Source organism: Rhinopithecus bieti, unplaced genomic scaffold, assembly GCF_001698545.2.
Source record: "Rhinopithecus bieti isolate Rb0 unplaced genomic scaffold, ASM169854v2 scaffold_5497, whole genome shotgun sequence".
In the NCBI taxonomy this organism is placed as follows: Eukaryota; Metazoa; Chordata; class Mammalia; order Primates; family Cercopithecidae; genus Rhinopithecus; species Rhinopithecus bieti.
This window is the reverse complement of record NW_016805006.1, coordinates 228,700-246,741: the sequence shown is the minus strand read 5'-3', so window position 1 is coordinate 246,741 and position 18,042 is coordinate 228,700. Positions and strand designations below refer to the sequence as shown.

At 36.1% G+C, this 18,042-nt stretch overlaps 1 protein-coding gene across 1 annotated transcript in view; it reads right to left on the bottom strand.

Moving 5' to 3' along the window:
* BRIP1 (BRCA1 interacting DNA helicase 1) overlaps window positions 1-18,042 on the bottom strand; it is a 195,283-nt gene that overhangs the window by 13,805 nt on the left and 163,436 nt on the right.

Genomic DNA, 18,042 nt, shown 5'->3' with positions numbered 1-18,042 from the left:
AATTTTGTCAAAATATTCTAAAATTCAATTGACATAACATGTAGTTTTTCTTCTTTTGACTGTTAATATGGTAGATTACACTGGTTCATTTTCAAACACTGAATCATCCTTGCATTCCTAGTCATGGTGTATTATTCTTTTATAGATTTTGGATTCAATTTGCTAGTTTTAAAAAATACATTAAAAAATAAAACATACTTTTAATAATTATTAAACAATTTTAAAGTGTACGTACAATGCAATGGTTTTTGGTATATTTACAAGGCTGTATAACCTATACCACTTACCTATCCCAGAACATTTTCACCACCCCAAAAAGAAACCCTGTGCCCACTAGCTGTTACTCCAAATTATCCCAATTATTCCCCATTACCTCTGGCAACCACTAATCTTTCTGTCCTTAGAGATTTGCCGATTCTGGAGGTTTCATTTAAGTGGAATCATACAATATGTAGTATTTTGTATCTGGCATATTTCACTGAACGTGATGTTTTCAAGATTCACTCATATTGTATCATTTCTCAGTACTTTATTTATAAGTTAATATTTCCACTTTTTGGCTACTATGAATAATGCTGCTAGAAACATTCAGGTACAAGTTTTTATATGAATACATGTTTTTTATTCTCTTGGGCATATACCTAGAAGTGGAACTGGTGAGTCATATGGTAATTCTATGTTTAACTTTTTCAAACACTGCCATACTGTCTTCCAAAGCAGCTGCACATTTTACATTCCCACCTCCTATGTATGAGGGTTCCAAAATCTCCACATCCTCACCATCACTTGTTATTGTATACCCTTCTAAAATTAAATCTACCCTAGGAAGTGTGAAATGATATTTCATTACGGCTTTGATTTGCATTTCCCTGACGACCAATGATGTTGATCATCATTTTTATGTGCTTACTGGCCATTTGTGTATCCTTTTTTGGAGAAGTCTGTTCAAATTATTGGTCCATTTTTAATGGCCCATTTTGTCTTTTTATTATTAAGTTGTAAGAGTTCTTTATATATTCTGGATACTAGATCCTGCTACACATGATTTGCAAATATTTTCTCCATATGTGAGTTGTCTTTTCCATTTCTTGATACTGTCCATTGAAGAATAAAAATTTGAACTATAACAAAGTCCAATTTATCTACTTTTTCTTTGGTTGCTTGTGCTTCTGGTAGCAGATCTGAGAAACTAGTGCCTAATACAAGGTCAAGAAAATTTATACCTGTTTTCACCTTTTTCTGTCTTTGATCCACTTTGAGTTAACTTTTGTATGTGGTATGAGGTAGGAGTCTAATTTCATTATTTGCACATATCCAGTTGTCCCAACACCATCTGGTGAAAAGACTATTCTTTCTTTGAGTTGTCTTGGCACTCTTGTCAAAAACCAATTCACTGTAGATGTATGAATTTGTTTATGGACCCTCAATTCTACCCATTGATCTATACATCTGTCTTGATGCCAGTACAACATAGTCTTGATTAGTGTGGCTTTGTAATAAGTTTGAAATAGAAAACTGTTTGTTCTCCTAGTATGTTCTTCTTTTTCAAGATTGTTTTGACTGTTCTGGGTTCCTTGCCTTTCCATAATAATTTTAGAATCAGCTTCTCAATTTCTGCCAGAAAGTCAGCTGGGATTTTGATTAGTATTGTATTTAACCTCTATATCAATATAGGGGAGTGCTGATATTTTAACAATAAGTCTTCTAATCCATGAACATGGAATTCTTTCCATTTATTTAGAATTTTCATTCAATAATGTTTTGCAGTTTTCCATATATAGATCTTTCATCTCCTTAGTTAAGTATATTTCTAAGTATTTTATTCTTTCTGATGTTATTTTAAATGGAATTTTGTTAAGTTCATTTTTAGATTTTTGGCTCTAGTGAATAAAATGTCATTTTTTTTTAATATTGGTCTTGTAACCTGAAACCTTGCTGAACCTATCAGTTCTGCTATTTTAAAAATGGATTTCTTAGGATTTTCTGTGTGTAATATATCATTCGCAAATAAAAATAGTTCTGCTTCTTCCTTTCCAATCTGTATACCTTTCTTTCTTTTCCTTGTCTCACTGCCCTGGTTAGAACCTCCAATACAATATTGAACAGAAGTGGTAAGAGTGAAAATCACTGTTGTGATCTTGAACTTAGGAAAAACATTTCAGTCTTTTACGATTAAGTGTGATGTTAGCTGTGAGTTTTTCATAGATGACCTCATTAAAGCTAAGTAAGTAACCTTATATTCCCACTTTGTTGAGTATTTTCATCATGAAAATGTGTTGAATAGTGTTTTATGCTTTTTTTTTTTTTTGCATCTTTAGAAGATCATGTGGTTTTGGTCTTCTGTTAATATGGTGTATTACATTAACTGATTTTATAAAGCATGTTGAACCAATCTTGGATTGCTGGGATAAATCTTACTTGGTCGTGGTGTATAATCCTTTTAGTATGTTGCTGATTCTGTCAATGGCTTGTATTTCTATAGTCATATGAAATATTGCTGTACAATCTTCTTTTCTTGTAATGTATTTTACTTGTTTTAGTATCAGATAATACTGGCCACATAGAATGAATTGGTAAAAATTCTCTTCCATTTTTTGCTAGAGTTAATGAAAGATTAATGCTAATTCTTCTGTAAATTTTTGGTAGAATTCACCAGTGAAGCCATTTAATCATGAGGCTGAGGCAGGAGAATCACTTGAACCTGGGAGGTAGAGGTTGCAGTAAGCTGAGATCGCATCACTGCATTCCAGCCTGAGCGAGAGTGAGACTTTGTCTCAAAAAAAAAAGAAAAAAAAAAAAAAAAAAGTGGGGGAAGTGTTTTGATGACAAATTCTATCTTTACTTGTTATACATCTATTCAGATATTCTATTTCAGCTGGTCGCAGTGGCTCATGCCTGTAATCCCAGCAGTTTGGGCGGCCGAGGCAGGCTGATCACAAGGTCAGGAGTTCGATACCAGCCTGACCAACATGGTGAAACACCATCTCTACTAAAAATACAGTCAGGCATGGTGGCAGGCACCTGTAATCCCAGCTACTCAGGAGGCTGAGGCAGGAGAATTGCTTGAACCTGGGAGGCGGAGGTTGCAGTGAGCCGAGATAATGCCACTGCACTCCAGCCCAGGTGACAGTGTGAGACTCCATCTCAAAAAAAAAGAAAAAGAAAAAAAAGATATTCTATTTCTTCTTGATATATTCTCAGTATTTTGTGTCTATCTATGAATTTGTCCATTTAATCTAAGTTATTTCTCATCACACAATTTTTTTTTTTTTTTTTTGAGACGGAGTCTTGCTCTGTCGCCCAGGCTGGAGTGCAGTGGCGCCATCTCGGTTCACTGCAAGTCCCGCCTCCCGGGTTCACGCCATTCTCCTGCCTCAGTCTCCTGAGTAGCTGGGACAACAGGCGCCCACCACCACGCCCGGCTAATTTTTTGTATTTTTAGTAGAGATGGAGTTTCACCGCATCACACAATTTTTGAAGGTATTCTCTTATAATCCTTTGTATTTCTGTAAGGTAGTAACATCTCTTTCATTTCTAATTTTAGTAAATTAGAAGTTCTCTGTATTTTCTTTGGTCAGTCTTGGTACAGGTCTGTCAATTTTGTTGATCTTTTCAACAAATCAACTTTTGTTACCTTGGTTATTCTCTACTGTTTTTTGAATTCTCTATTTCATTTATTTCCTTTCCAATCTCTAGTATTTCCTTTGATTGCCTTGCTTTGGGTTTAGTTTGCTCTTTTTTTCCTAATTCCTTAAGGTGGAAGGTTAGACTATTGATTCCAGATGTTTATTCTTTTAAAATACAGATGTTTACAGTTTTTTTTTTTTTTTTTTTTTTGAGATAGTCTCTCGCTCTGTCAGCCAGGCTGGAGTGCAGTGGCATGCTCTCAGCTCCTTGCAACCTCCACCTCCTGGACTCAAGCAATTCTCCTGCCTCAGCCTCCCAAGTAGCTGGGATTACAGGCCTGTGCCACCACGCCTGGCTAAATTTTGTATTTTTAGTAGAGATGGGGTTTCACCATGTTGGCCAGGCTCGTCTCAAACTCCTGACCTCAGGTAATCCACCCACCTCAACCTCCCAAACTACTGGGATTACAGGCATGAGCCACCACGCCCAGCCTAGATGTTTACAGCTTTTTAAAATTTCCCTGGGAGCAGTACTTTCACTGTGTCCCCCAAATTTTGGGACATTGTTTCCATTTTCATTTATCACAATGTGTTTTTCAATTTTCCTTCTGATTTCTTCTTTGACCCATTGGTTATTTAAAAGTGTGTCATTGAATTTCCATGTATTTGTGAATTTTCCATTTTTCCTTCCATTATTGAGTTCTGGTTTATTTCATTGTGGTCAGAAATAATACTTGTAATGATTTCAACCTCTTAACATTTATGGAAACTTATTTTATATTTTATGGATGAATGGATGGTCTATCCTGAAGAATGTGTCACGTTCACTTGAGGAGAATGCATATTCTCCTGTTGTTGGGTGAAGTGTGCTACAGATGTCTGTTAGGTTTGTTTGTAGTCGTTGGTTTGTAGTTTTGTTCAAACCAACAAAACTACAAACTTTATTTCCTGTTGATTTTCCTTCTAGTTGTTCTATCCATTATTGAGTAGGGTATGGAAGTCTCCAAGTATTACTAAATTCTTGATTTCTGGTGCTTTTTGCTAGATGTGTTTTGGGGCCTTTTATGTTAACTACATATGTTTATAATTGCACATGTTTTGACTTGTTATACATTCTTCAGAGAATGGCTGTTGTTTTTTTTTTTTTTTTTGAGACAAGAGTCTCACTCCTGTTGCCCAGGCTGGAGTGCAGTAGTGAGATCATGGCTCACTGCAGCCTCAACTTCCTGGGCTCAGGTGATTCTCCCACCTCAGTCTCCTGAATAGCAGGGATTATAGGTACATGCCCCTACACCCGGCTAATTTTTTTGTACTTTTAGTAGAGACAGGGTTTCATCATGTTGCCTAGGCTAGACTTGAGGGCTCAAGCAATCTGCCCACCTCAGCCTCCCAAAGTGCTAGGATTGCAGGCCGGATGGCATTTTTATCATTATAAAATGTTAATTGTTTCCATTAACATTTATTTTGTCTTAAGGGTCTATTTTATCTATTAGTATAACCAAACCAGCTCTCTTTTGTTTACTATTTGCATGGTATGTCTTTCCCATCATTTTATTTTCAACCTATTTATGTTTTATAAACTAGTGTTTCTCTTGCAGACAGTATATATCATATTATTTTCAATCCATTCAGCCAAACTTTGCCTTTAGACTGGAGTGTTTAATCCATTTATATTTAATGTAATTACTGTTAAGGTAGGATTTACTTAGCTATTTTGTAAAATACCCACTTTGCTATTTGCTTTCTATATGCCTTATGTATTTTGTTCTTCTGTCTTTCCATTACTTTCCATTTTCTCCAATAGACACCAGTATATAATTTTAATTCTCTTATCATTTACATTACTATATTTTCTAAATTATTTTTATTAGTGGTTGAAGAGTATAATAAACACATCAACAAGTAATAACCTAGTCAGTATCATTACCAACTTAATTTCAATAGTACACAAAAATGGTCCTTCTGTTCCCTCACCTATCACCTTTGGGTTGTTATTGTCATATAAATTATATCTTTAAACATTGTATGCTGGTGCAGAAGAATTAACATTGTAGGTTGGATTATTTATCCCTAGAAAGGTCTGTTTAAAGGTGGCTCTGGGCTGATGAATGAAAACTTAGATTCAGGAGGGTTCCTGTGATTGACTGATAAGAGAGTCTCACTGTGCCTAAACTGTTTGAGTAAACAATATATTAATGCTGAATACTTATTCTCCTTTTGAGAGTCTAGTCTTCTGGAAACTGCTAGGCAGACCAGCCCCAATAAAATCCCTGGGTGTTAATGAGTTCCTCTGATTGGAAATATTTCATGCGTGTTGCCACAACTCATCGCTTGGGGAAGTGTGTTCTGTGTAACTGCACTGGGAGAGGACACTTAGAAGCTTAAGACTGGCTCCCTGGACTTTGTCCCATGCACATGTTCTGTTCTCTTTGCTGATTGTGCTTGCTATCATTTCACTGTAATAAATCCTAGCCATGTATACAGTTATATCCTGAGGCTATCTAACTGTCCCAAGTGAATTACTGAACTTGAAGGTGGTCTTGGCAACCCACAAGACAATCACCACAGATTTACAATTATTTTATGCAGTTGCTCTTTTAAAAAATCAGGAGAAAAGAATTATAAGCAAGAAATACATTTATATTAACTTTTATATTTACCTATGTCATTATCTTTGTGGGTATTCTTTATTTCATCATGTGCATTTGACTTACTTCCTAATATCCTTTCATTTCAGCCTGGAAGACTCCTTTTAGTAATTCTTGTAGGACAAGTTTGCTACAGAGTAATTCTCTTGGTTTTTGTTTATTTGGGAATATCTTAATTTTTACCTTGGCCGGGCGCGCGTGGCTGACAAGCCTGTAATGCCCAGCAACTTTGGAGGTCCGAGACGGGCGATCACGAGGTCAGGAGTTCGAGACCCCAATCCTGGCTAACACGGCGAAAACCCCGTCTCTACCAAAAATACAAAAAAATTAGCCCCGGGGGGCCGAGGTGGCGGGCGAACTGTGGTCCCAGCTTACTGCAGGAGGGCCCCCCTGAGGCAGGAGAAATGGGCCGTGAACCCGGAGGCGGAGGTGGCCAAGTGAGCTGAGATCCCCGGCACTGCACTCCAGCCTGGGCGACAGAGCAAGACTCCGTCTCAAAAAAAAAAAAAAAAAAAAAAAAATGTTTTTTTACCTTATTTCTGAAGGACAGTTTTGTTAGATATAGTATTCTTAGTTGACGGTCATTTTCTTTCAGCACTTTGACCGTGTCAATTAACTGCTTCCTGGTCTGGAGGATGTTTTGTACATGATGAGTTATTTCTCTCTTGCTGCTTTCTAGATTCTGTCTTCTGGCTGTTTGATTTCAACCATCTAGATAGGAATCTCCCTGAGTTCATCCTACTTGGAGTTCACTTATCTTCTTGGATGTATAAATTAATGTTTTTAATCAAATTCAGAACATTTTCAGCCATAATTCTTCAAGTATTCTTTCTGTTATTTTTTCTCTTCTGTCCTTTTGGGACTCCACATATGCATATGTTGGTACAATTGATGAGGTTCTACAGGTCTCTGAGATTATGCTAGTTGTTCTTCATTGTTTTTCTTTCTGTTCCTCAGAGTGAATAACCTCAATTGATGTTTAAGTAAATCAATTCTTTCTTCTGCCTGCTTAAATCTGCTGTTGGGCCCCTGTAATGAATATTTCATTTTAGCTATTATACTTTCCAACTCCAGAATTGCAATTAGGTTTTTGTTAAGCAAATTTTATCTCTTTATTGATATTCCCTATTTAGTGAGGTAAGACATCATTCTCATAGTTTTTGATACAGTTTGCTTAGTTATTGAACATATTTGAACTAGCTGTCTCTCCTAACGCATAGCTTTGTCTACTAAGACAAATGTCTGGGTTCCCTCAGGGATAGTTTCTATTATTTTTTTTTCTCTTAGTGTACAGTTATACTTTGTTATGTGTCATGATTTCTGTTTAAAACAGTACATTTTAAATAATATAATGTGGCAAATACAGTAATCAGATTATTCTCCCTCTTCAAGGTTTTTTGTTCTTGTAATTTACCTAAAATAATACTGTAAAGTCTGTATTCTCTCACGTGTGGTCATTGAAGACTGCTTGGTTAACTTAGTAGTCAGCTAATAATTAGACAGAGATTTCCTTAAATGTCTAGAATCATCATGTCTCCCATTCTTTGCCAACAGTCTCTGCATGTATTGGGACATAATTTCAATCCTCAGCAAGGTAGGTAATAACTCTGATCTTGATTTCACTTCCTGATTCAGTAGAGTACCAAAGTGATAGCTTAAGGCCTTTTCAGGTCTTTTCTTGGCATGTCCACATCACTGGTCACATGCACAGTCCTACACATATGCATGGCCACTAAAATCCCAGGAATATGTCAGAACTTTAAAAGCTCTCTATGCACATCGCATTCCTCAGCTTTTCTCGTTACATTTTTTGGCTAGCCTCTCACTTGCCCCAAATGTCATTCATTGTCTCAGGTAGCTGTGAAGTTAAACAGCTGGCTGGGTGAGCTCTGAGTCAGGTCAAATAAAGATAGCCTTGTGAGTGGGGTCTTCCAGGAAACTCCCAGGTAGGTCACATAATTCTCTGGAAATGTTCTCCAGCCCCGTTTTGCTCCTTCCAATGACTGTCAGGTTGCTGGCTTTTCTCATGATTTCAGGCTGTTGATTTTTCAGGCTATTGTGAACTTGGAGAGAGGTGAGAACAGAGCAAGTTAAAATACCACAAAGCTTACTGTTCTTACTGTAATTCAGCTATTTTTAAGGAGTAAATGCTTCCTAGAATGCTGTAACTTTTGATTAATACCCAGAGTTTTGATAAAGTTGATTCTAACTTATTTTTGCCTATTTTCTCATTGCTTTTAGAAATTTTAAAGGTCTTTGTTCTGCCATTTTTGAGGACCTCACCCAATTTGCTGGCACTCTATAAAGGACATCTTCATCTGTGTTTCAGAGGGATATTGATCTACAGTTGTTGTTTTTTTTTTAACTTTTATTTTAGTTTCAGGAATACATGTGCAGGTTTGTTTCAGAGGCAAATTGCATGTCATGGGGATTTGTTGTGACAAATTGGGACAGATTATTTTGTCACCCAGGTAAAAAGCAGCATAGTATCCAACAGGTAGTTTTCCTCACTCTCCTCCTACTCTCCACCCTCAAGTAGGCCCTGGTGTCTATTGTTCCCTTCTCTGTCCACATATACTTGATGTTTAGCTCCCGTGTATAAGTGAGAACATGTGGTATTTGGTTTTCTGTTCCTGCATTAGTTCATTTAGAATAGCCTCCAGCTCCATTCATGTTGCTGCAAAGGACATGATCTTATTCTTTTTTATGGTTGCATAGTATTCCATTGTGTTTATGTACCACATTTTCTTAATCCAGTCTACTATCAATAGGCATTTAGGTTGATTCCACATCTTTGCTACTGTGAACAGTGCTGTGATGAACATACAGATACATATATCTTTATGGGAGAATGATTTACATTCCTTTGGGTATATATCCAATAATAGAATTGTTGGGTTGAACAGTACTTCTGCTTTAACTTCTTTCAGAAATCAACAAACTGCTTTCCACAGTGGCTGAACTAATTTACGTCCCCACCAGCAGTATATATGTGGTCCCTATTCTTTGTAACCTTGCCACCAGCATCTGTGTTTTTTTTTTTTTTGACTTTTTAACGATAGCCACTCTGACTGGTATGAGATGTTATCTTGTGTGTGTGTGTTTTGGAGACAGAGTCTCACTCTGTTGCCCAGGCTGAAGTGCAGTGGCACAATCCCAGCTCACTGCAACCTTCACCTCCTCGTTTCAAACAATTCTCCTGCCTTAGCCTCCCAAGTAGCTGGAATTACAGTTATGTGTCACAATGCCCAGCTAATTTTTGTATTTTTAGTAGAGATGGGGTTTCACCATATTGGGCAAAGTGGTCTTGAACTCCTGACCTCAAGTGACCCGCCCGCCTTGCCCTCCCAGTGTTGAGATTACAGGTGTGAGCCACCGCGCCCAGCCGCATTGTGGTTTTGATTTGCATTTCTCTAATGATTAGCATGTTGAACATCTTTTCATATGCTTCTTGGCCACATGCATGTCTCCTTTTGAGAAATGTCTGTTCATGTCCTTTGGCCACTTTTTAATGGGGTTGTTTTTTGCTTGTCAATTTAAGTTCCTTATGGATTCTGGATATTAGATGTTTGTAAGATACATAGTTTGCAAACATTTTCTCCCATTCTCTGGGTTGTCTTTACTCTATTGATATTTTGCTGTGCAGAAGCTCTGTAGTTTAATTAAGTCCCATTTGTCGATTTTGTTTTTGTTGCAATTGCTTTTGGTGTCTTCATCATGAAATCTTTCTAGAGCCTATGTCCAGAATGGTATTTCCAAGGTTTTCCTCAAGGGTTTTTAGTTTAAGGTTTTACATTTAAGTCTTTAATTCACCCTGAGTTGGTTGTTGTATATAGTGTAAGGAAGGGGGTCCAGTTTCAATCTTCTGCATATGGCTAGCCAGTTAGGTCCCACTTGTCAATTTTTATTTTGTTGCAGTTGCTTTTGAGGACTTAGTCACAAATTCTTTGCCAAGTCGGATGTTTAGAACAGTATTTCCTAGGTTTTCTTCTAGGATTTTTATAGTTTGAGGTCTTACACTTAAATCTTTAATCCACGTTGAGTTCATTTTAATCCATCTTGAGTTGATTTTTGTATAGGGTAAAAGGGAGGGGGTCCAGTTTCATTCTTCTGCATATAGCAAGCCAATTACTCCAGCACCATTTATTGAACAAGGAGTCCTTTCCCCATTGCTTATTTTTGCTAACTTTGTCAAAGATCAGATGGTTGTAGGTGTGCAGTTTTATTTTTAGGCTCTTACAGTTTTCTTCCCCCCTCCTCCTTTTTCTTTTGTTTTTGTAGTCCTCATCTGGTTTTGATTGCTGGTTAATTCTGGTCTCATAAAATAAATTGGAAAGGATTGCATCTATTTTTCAGAAGAGATTATATAAAATTTGTGTTATTTCTTCTTTAAATGTTTGGTAATATTTGCTAGTGAACACATCTGGGTGGAGAATGTTTTAGAAGGCTTTTAACTATGGATTCTATTTCTTTGCTATATAGCTATACATGTTATCGATTCCATCTTGGCCTCATAAAATAAACTGAGAAGGATTACATCTTCTATTTTTTAGAAGACATCATGTAAAATTTGTGTTATTTCTTCTTTAAAATGTTTGGTAATATTTGTTAGTGAATACATCTGGGTAGATAATTTTTTAGATGGCTTTTAACTATGAATTCTGTTTCTTTGCTGGATAGCTATTCATGTTATCTGTTTCATCTTGGATGAATTTTGGTATTTTGTGGGATTTGTGGAATTAATCTACTTCATCTAAGTTATCAAATGTATATGTATACAGTTGTTCATAGTATTCCCATATTATTCTTTTAATGTCTGTGGAGTCTGTAGTTATACTATTAATACCTCTTTTATTCTTGATATTAGTAATTGTGGCTTCTCTTTTTTTTCTTTGCTAATTTTGCTAGAGGTTTATCAATTTTATCAATCTTTTCAAAGAGTCTATTTTTTTTTCTTTTTCAACTTTTATTTTATTTTAGATTCTGGGAGTACATGTGCAGGTTTGTTACAAGGTTATATTGCATGATGTTGGAGTTTGGAGTACAGTTGAACCTATTACCCAGAAAGTAAGCATAGAACACAATAGGTAGTTTTTCAACTCTTGCTTCCCTCCTTCTCTGCCTCCTCTTACATTCCCTAGTGTCTGTGTTCCCATCTTTACGTACATGTGTACCCATTATCTCCCATTTATAAGTGGGAACATATGGTATTTGGTTTTCTGTTTCTGTGTTAGTTTGCTTAGCATAATGGCCTCCAGTTGCATCCATGTCGCTGCAAGGACATGATTTCGTTCCTTTTTAATAGCTGTGCAGTATTCCATGGTGTCTATGTACCATATTTTCTTTATCCAGTCCACCGTTGATAGGTATTTGAGTTGCTTCTATGTCTTTGCTTTTGTGAATTGTGCTGATTAACACACAGCTGCATGTGTCTATTTGGCAGAATGATTTATTTTCGTTTGGGCATATAATCAGTAATGGAATTGCTGAGTTGAATGGTAGCTCAACTCTTAGTTCAAACAGCTTAATTTTAATTTCTCTGATTTCATTATTTTTGTTACAATTCATCAATTTATACTTGTTTTTATTATTCCTTTTTTTCCTGTTTGCCTCACATTTATTTAGCTCTTGTTTTTCTAGCTTCATAAGGTAGAAACTAAGATCACTGATTTGAGGATTTTTTTCCTAAAATAAGCATTTAATGATATAAATATCCATTTGAGCACTGCTTTAGCTGCAGTCCTTACATTTTGATATGCTGTATTTTCATTTTTGATCAGGTCAAAATATTTTCTAATTTTACTTGAAACTTGCTGTTTTGTCTATGGATTATTTAGAAATATGCTGCTTAATTTCCAAGTATTTGGACATTTTTCTGTTATTGATTTCTAGTTTAAATTAGATTAGTAGTTTAATTCCATTACTGTCAGAGAACATACTGGACTTGAGTTGGCTAATAATGTTGCTCAAGTCATCTATATCTTTATTAGTTTGTCTACTAGTTCTGTTACTGAGAGGAATTTTGAAGTTTCCAACTATAATTGTATATTTGTCTATTTTTCTCTTCAGATCTGTCAGTTTTTGCTTCATGTATTTTGAAACCCTGTTTTGGGGTGCATACACATTTATGATTCTTACGTCTTCTTGGTGAATTCACCCTGTTATCATTATGTAATGTTCTCTTTTATCCCTAATTTTATTTGCTTGGAATTCTACTTTATCTGGTATTAAATAGTTACTTGAGTTAGATCATTGGTATTTTGAATTCTGGTCTCCTTTCTTAATCTACCTACTAGTGCTTACTTTTCAGAGTTCTCAAACAGCTATTCCACATATTCTGTCTAGGTTTTTTAGACTATTAAATATGCTTACTTCATCTTATCTAGGACTGAAACGCTCAAACTATTTTTTAAAGTTAATTTAATTTTAGCTTTGTAAATTTTAACTTTTATCAAAGAAACACAAACACATAGTTTCATGTTTTCAGTGAAAAACGTAACTGTCCTTTCCCCACCCACCTCCTGTTTACAATTCCCATTCCTCGGAAACAATTGCTTTCAATTTTTTAGGTAGCTCTTCTGGTTTTTATCTCCATTTTTCTAAGGAATATTCATCCTACTGCTACTTCTTGGTTTTTGAACTTGAGAACTTACGTACTGATTCTCTCCTGTGGAAGATGTTTATTTCTCTTATACCACTGATACTTCACCATCCCTTCCTGGGAATATTAACAACTGAGTCACAGAGTGCACTATAATTACATTTCCTTTATTGTACAAGACTTTTTGCCTTCCCTGGAGTTAATAACTGCCTCTTCTTCTTATGGATTAATTTTTTAATGTTTTCTATCATTAATTAATCCCCAAACCATGCCACAGCTGTAAAAATTCTTCCCAGTATGGTCAAATCTTCCATCCTCTGAACTCAATTTGGACTACTTGCCGCACTGCTATCATCCCACAGTTTTCCTTCCTGGTTGTTTTAGGAATTATCTTTGCCTCTATTCTGGATTGTAACCCTAGTTTCCTGCATCCTTGATATTCCTTTTTGAATTTTTTTTTTTTTATTTTGATGGAGCACATCTTCCAGTAACATCTTGAGAAAGTGTCCATTTGAAGCAAATGTTTTAGGTCCTTATATGTTGAAGGTTTTATTTTGTCTTATAGTTTGTTAGTTTGGCTTGAATAGAACTTAAGTTATAAATCCAAAATATCCCTAAAATATTTGAAGACAATTTTTTCTATTTTTTTGGTTTCAGTGTTGCTTTTCAGAAGTCTGTTGTGATTCTGATTCTCTATCTTTTGTGAGATAGAGACATGTCTTTTTGTCTTTGGAAGATTTTAAGACTTTTTCTTTATCCGCTGGTACTTGGAAAGGACACAGTGAAGTGCTTTGTAGCTTTTCCTCCTTTACCTGTGCCTTAGTGAGCCCCTTCAATCAGGAAATCATGTTATTCAATTCTGAGAAATTTTCTTGAGTTATTTCTCTGAGATGTTTCTTTCCTTTATTTTTTCTGTTCTCATGATCTGGGCCTCCTATTTATCAGAAGTTGGTTATTGCATACTGATCCTCTAATTTTCTAGTTCTTCTTTCCCGCTTTCTCTTTTTGATCTGGAAAATTTCAATTTTATCTTCCAAGCCCTATTATGCATTTAAAATTTGTTGGTATCATGTTAATTTCTAAGAACTTCTTATTCTTTTGTTCTTGTTTCATGGAGGCAATATGGTACATCTCTATGCATATTAATATTTTTTTGAAGATTTCTCCTATCTGGGGTTGGCAAACTATAGCCTGTAGTGCCCACAAAATAACCCATGTCTTGTTTTGTACAGCCTCCAATGTGTAGGAATGGTCTTCACTTTTTTTTTTTTTTTTTGAGAAAGCGTCTCATTCTGTCGCCCAGGCTGATGTACAGTGGTGCAACCTCGGCTCACTGCAACCTCCACCTCCCGGGTTCAAGTGATTCTCTTCCCTCAGCCTCCTGAGTAGCTGGCATTACAGGCGTGCACCACCATACCCAGCTAATTTTTGTATTTTTAGTAGAAATGGGGTTTCACCATGTTGGCCAGGCTGGTCTCAAACTGCTGACCTCAAGTGATCATTTTTAAGAGGATTAAGGAAAAAACATACACAGTAGTCCCCTACAGCTGCAATCTTGCCTGTGGTCAAAGTTACTCATGGTCAAATGTCCAAAAATATTAAATGGAAAATTCCAGAAATAATTCATACATTTTAAAATGCATGCCTTTCTGAGCTGCATGATAAAAATCTCATGCTGTCCCACTCAGGATGTTAATCATCCCTTTGTCCACCATGTCCACGCTGTATACTCTTTTTGCCTGTTAGTCATTTAGTAGCCATCTTGGTTATCAGATAGAAAAAACACAGTATACACAGAGTTTGGTACTACCCATAGTTTCAGGCATTTAGTGGAAGTTGTGGAATCTATCTTCTCTGGTTAAGGAGAGACTACTGTACTGTCTGGCCCTTTATAGAAAGCACTGGCCAATCCTTGTTCTAGTCTGTTGTGCTGTTTCTATTTTCTCAGAGTTCTTCTCCTCTGTTTTTGTTTGCTTTGTTGTATTTGTTTTGTTTTTGTTGTTGTTTTGGTCTGTTTTTCATGTTAGAGACTTTGACAATCTGGTGAAGACTCTGCACTTAAGAGTAAGGCACTAAAACAATGATTGGCAGCTCTGAATGTATGGGTAGAGCTTATACGCTGGGAAGTTTGCTATAGGGTAATTTGGTAGGAACCAGGCCAATTTGTAGATGCTTTCTCATGGGGTGGTCAGTTTCCCTAAAGAGGAATTCTACACCCTTGGGAGACGTAAGACTGATTGTCAGTCTGCTCAGAGCTAAAAAGAAAAGGGGAATGGAGTTCTCACATTCAGTATGTAGAATCCCCATATATAATATAAACCTCCATCTTTAATACATACTCAGCTGTGCCTGGTGTTGAAGAATATGGAGACTCTGTTGTTCAATCTTTCCAGAAATAAACCTGGGTGAGAGAGGGGGCTAATTGTTTCTTATACTAACTTGCAACCAAACCACCTGTTTTTAAACCTCACTTTCATTGACATTTTAGATTGCTCCAAATCCTAGGCTTTTTCATCCATGAATCTGAAAGTTCTTGTTGACTATCATCAATGTAGATTTAAATTTCAGCTTTGTCTTGCCTGCTAAGTCACTCAGTCATTCATCTGTTTTCCAGTGTTCAAAATTTGTTGATACTACTTGTCTGTCACTGTCTCCTCTCTCTCTTTGTAACATTGTAGGTTTGACATTTTCATTCCTTTATTATCATAGGATTTTGAGGGGGTGAAGAGTAACATAAATGTTCAATTTTTCTACAAAGACTAAAAAAAATCTAAATTTTATAGGGCATTATTTTTTGATATTATTTTACAGTAACCTATAGGCTCCAAGGCAACAGACCATAATAACACTGGGAAGGATAGGAAGATGACTATTGTCAACACTACAGAAGAATATTGAAAGTCAATGGAAAGTCAGTGTGCCACTGTATTTTGGTTCCAGTTTGATTTATGTTTAAAGCATTCTGTGGTATGGTAGAAAGGTACTTCTGTTAATGAAACAATTTAAAGAAATAAGATTTCACCTTTTCTTTTTACCATTGTTTTCAAACTGCCTTGCTTAAATGAATATGCCCACTTGAGACAAAGATTATGCTTTCAGTAAAGCAACAAAGACTAGTTAGGAAACTCATAGTGCAGTTGTAACCTGGTTGCAAAACCATCTGGTATGTTTCCAAAGGCTGTTCTTGTATTTCATAGACTTATATTACTTCAAATACTCTTAACAGTCCCATGTGTGCTTAAAAAAATTAACATTAAAAAGAATCCATTGGTTTCTGCTTACTTTAGATCTTCTGTATCCCTTACAAGAAGAGTGACTCAGAGTATAAGCACCTTTTCTGTCAATCAATATACATTATGAGTTTTATTAAATAACATAAAACATTTGCTTGATCTTTATTTTTTTAATTTTAAAAATTTTACTTATTGATTGGTTTTAAAAGGATAAGCTCCTTTGTAACAAATTATTAATTATTGGCATTATTCTCTGAAAATCAGTAAAATGATAGCTGGGCTCTCCATTTAAAAAAATTAATAAAATACTAAAAGTACAGTATTATATATCAATACTATAAATACATGATTTTTATGATATTCCAGGAAAGCATGTTTTGAAGCTCTAAAAGTTCTCTGGGCAATGTTGTATGGCGGGAAAAGCACTGAACCTCACATTTTTCATTAAACAAGCATTTGAGACTTGGTTGCTGAGAATGTAAAAACATGTAACTCATGTTCAAGGAAGAAAACAGGCTATTACAATACAATGAGATATGTGCTATAATACAGATAGCAACCAAAATACTATAGGTTTACTAACATATAAATAACTCTAGTTGGAGAAGTTTTAAAGGTCCTCATAAAGGACATGACTTTCAATGAGGTTTTGATTGCTAAATTTGCCAAATGAATTGTATGATAACGTATAAGCCAAGGCAAAGCGTAATGAAAGAATATAGCATGTTTGATAGCTTAACAGTGACATGCTTATGTTTAATAGTGAAAAATTCGGTGGCTAGAGGTAAAGCATAAGAATGAAAAAGCAAGTATTACAGTTTTAGAAGTGGATGGGACCAAGATGTAAAGGGCCATTTAGTAGCCATATGGCCTTAGAAAAATAATTTAATTTCTCATAACCAGTTTAAAAACAACTCAGGCTGAGGCAGGTGGATCATCTGAGGTCAGGAGTTTGAGACCAGCCTGGTCATCATGGTGAACCCCATCTCTACTAAAAATATAAAAATTAGCTGGGCATGGTAGTGCGTGCCTGTAGTCCCAGCTACTCAAGAGGCTGAGGCAGGAGAATCGCTTGAACCTGGGTGGAGGAGGTTGCAGTGAGCCAAGATTGCGCCACTGCACTGGGTGACAGAGTGAGACTCCATCTCAAAAAAAAAAAAAAAAAGCAAATCAAATAAAACATCAAGTAGCAACATGCATTGCTACTGGAAGTGATTGGTAGAAGAATCAAGTGAGATATGTGGAAAAGGTTTGTAAACGAGAAAACCGCATACAAACATAACTTTTGTTTCACATGGTTTCTTGAAATTCAAGGCATTGCTTATACTAAAAGGAAGAAAAATCAACTGAGGTAAGTATATTTATATTTTCTTAAAATTGAGTATAATGACTAAAAGTAAACAATTTCAAAAATATATTCAAGTTCCCCTAGAAACTATTAGCTGAATATTAAAATTCAAAAAAACAAAAAACAAAAAACAGAAAAAAAACACAGGTCAATCAGCAGGGAGACACAAAGTAAGCAGATGTGATGCTTCAATAACCTGCAGTGCAACTTGATTCCAAGTAAAATGGGATTTCTAGGAAGAAAAGGGGAGCAGGATCTCTGTAGCTTAACCGTAGACCTGAATCACTCAGTTTGAAGAAAAACATTTGCAGAATACCATTCTAAAATGATGGGGAGTGGCTGGATGTGGTGGCTCACGCATGTAATCCTAACACTTTGGGAGCCTGAAGCGGGAGGATCACTTGAGGCCAGGAGTTCAAGACCAGCCTGGCCAACATAGCAAAACCCTGTCTCTACTAAAAATACAAAAATTAGGCCAGGCGCGGTGGCTCAAGCCTGTAATCCCAGCACTTTGGGAGGACGAGACGGGCGGATCACGAGGTCAGGAGAACGAGACCATCCTGGCTAACACGGTGAAACTCTGTCC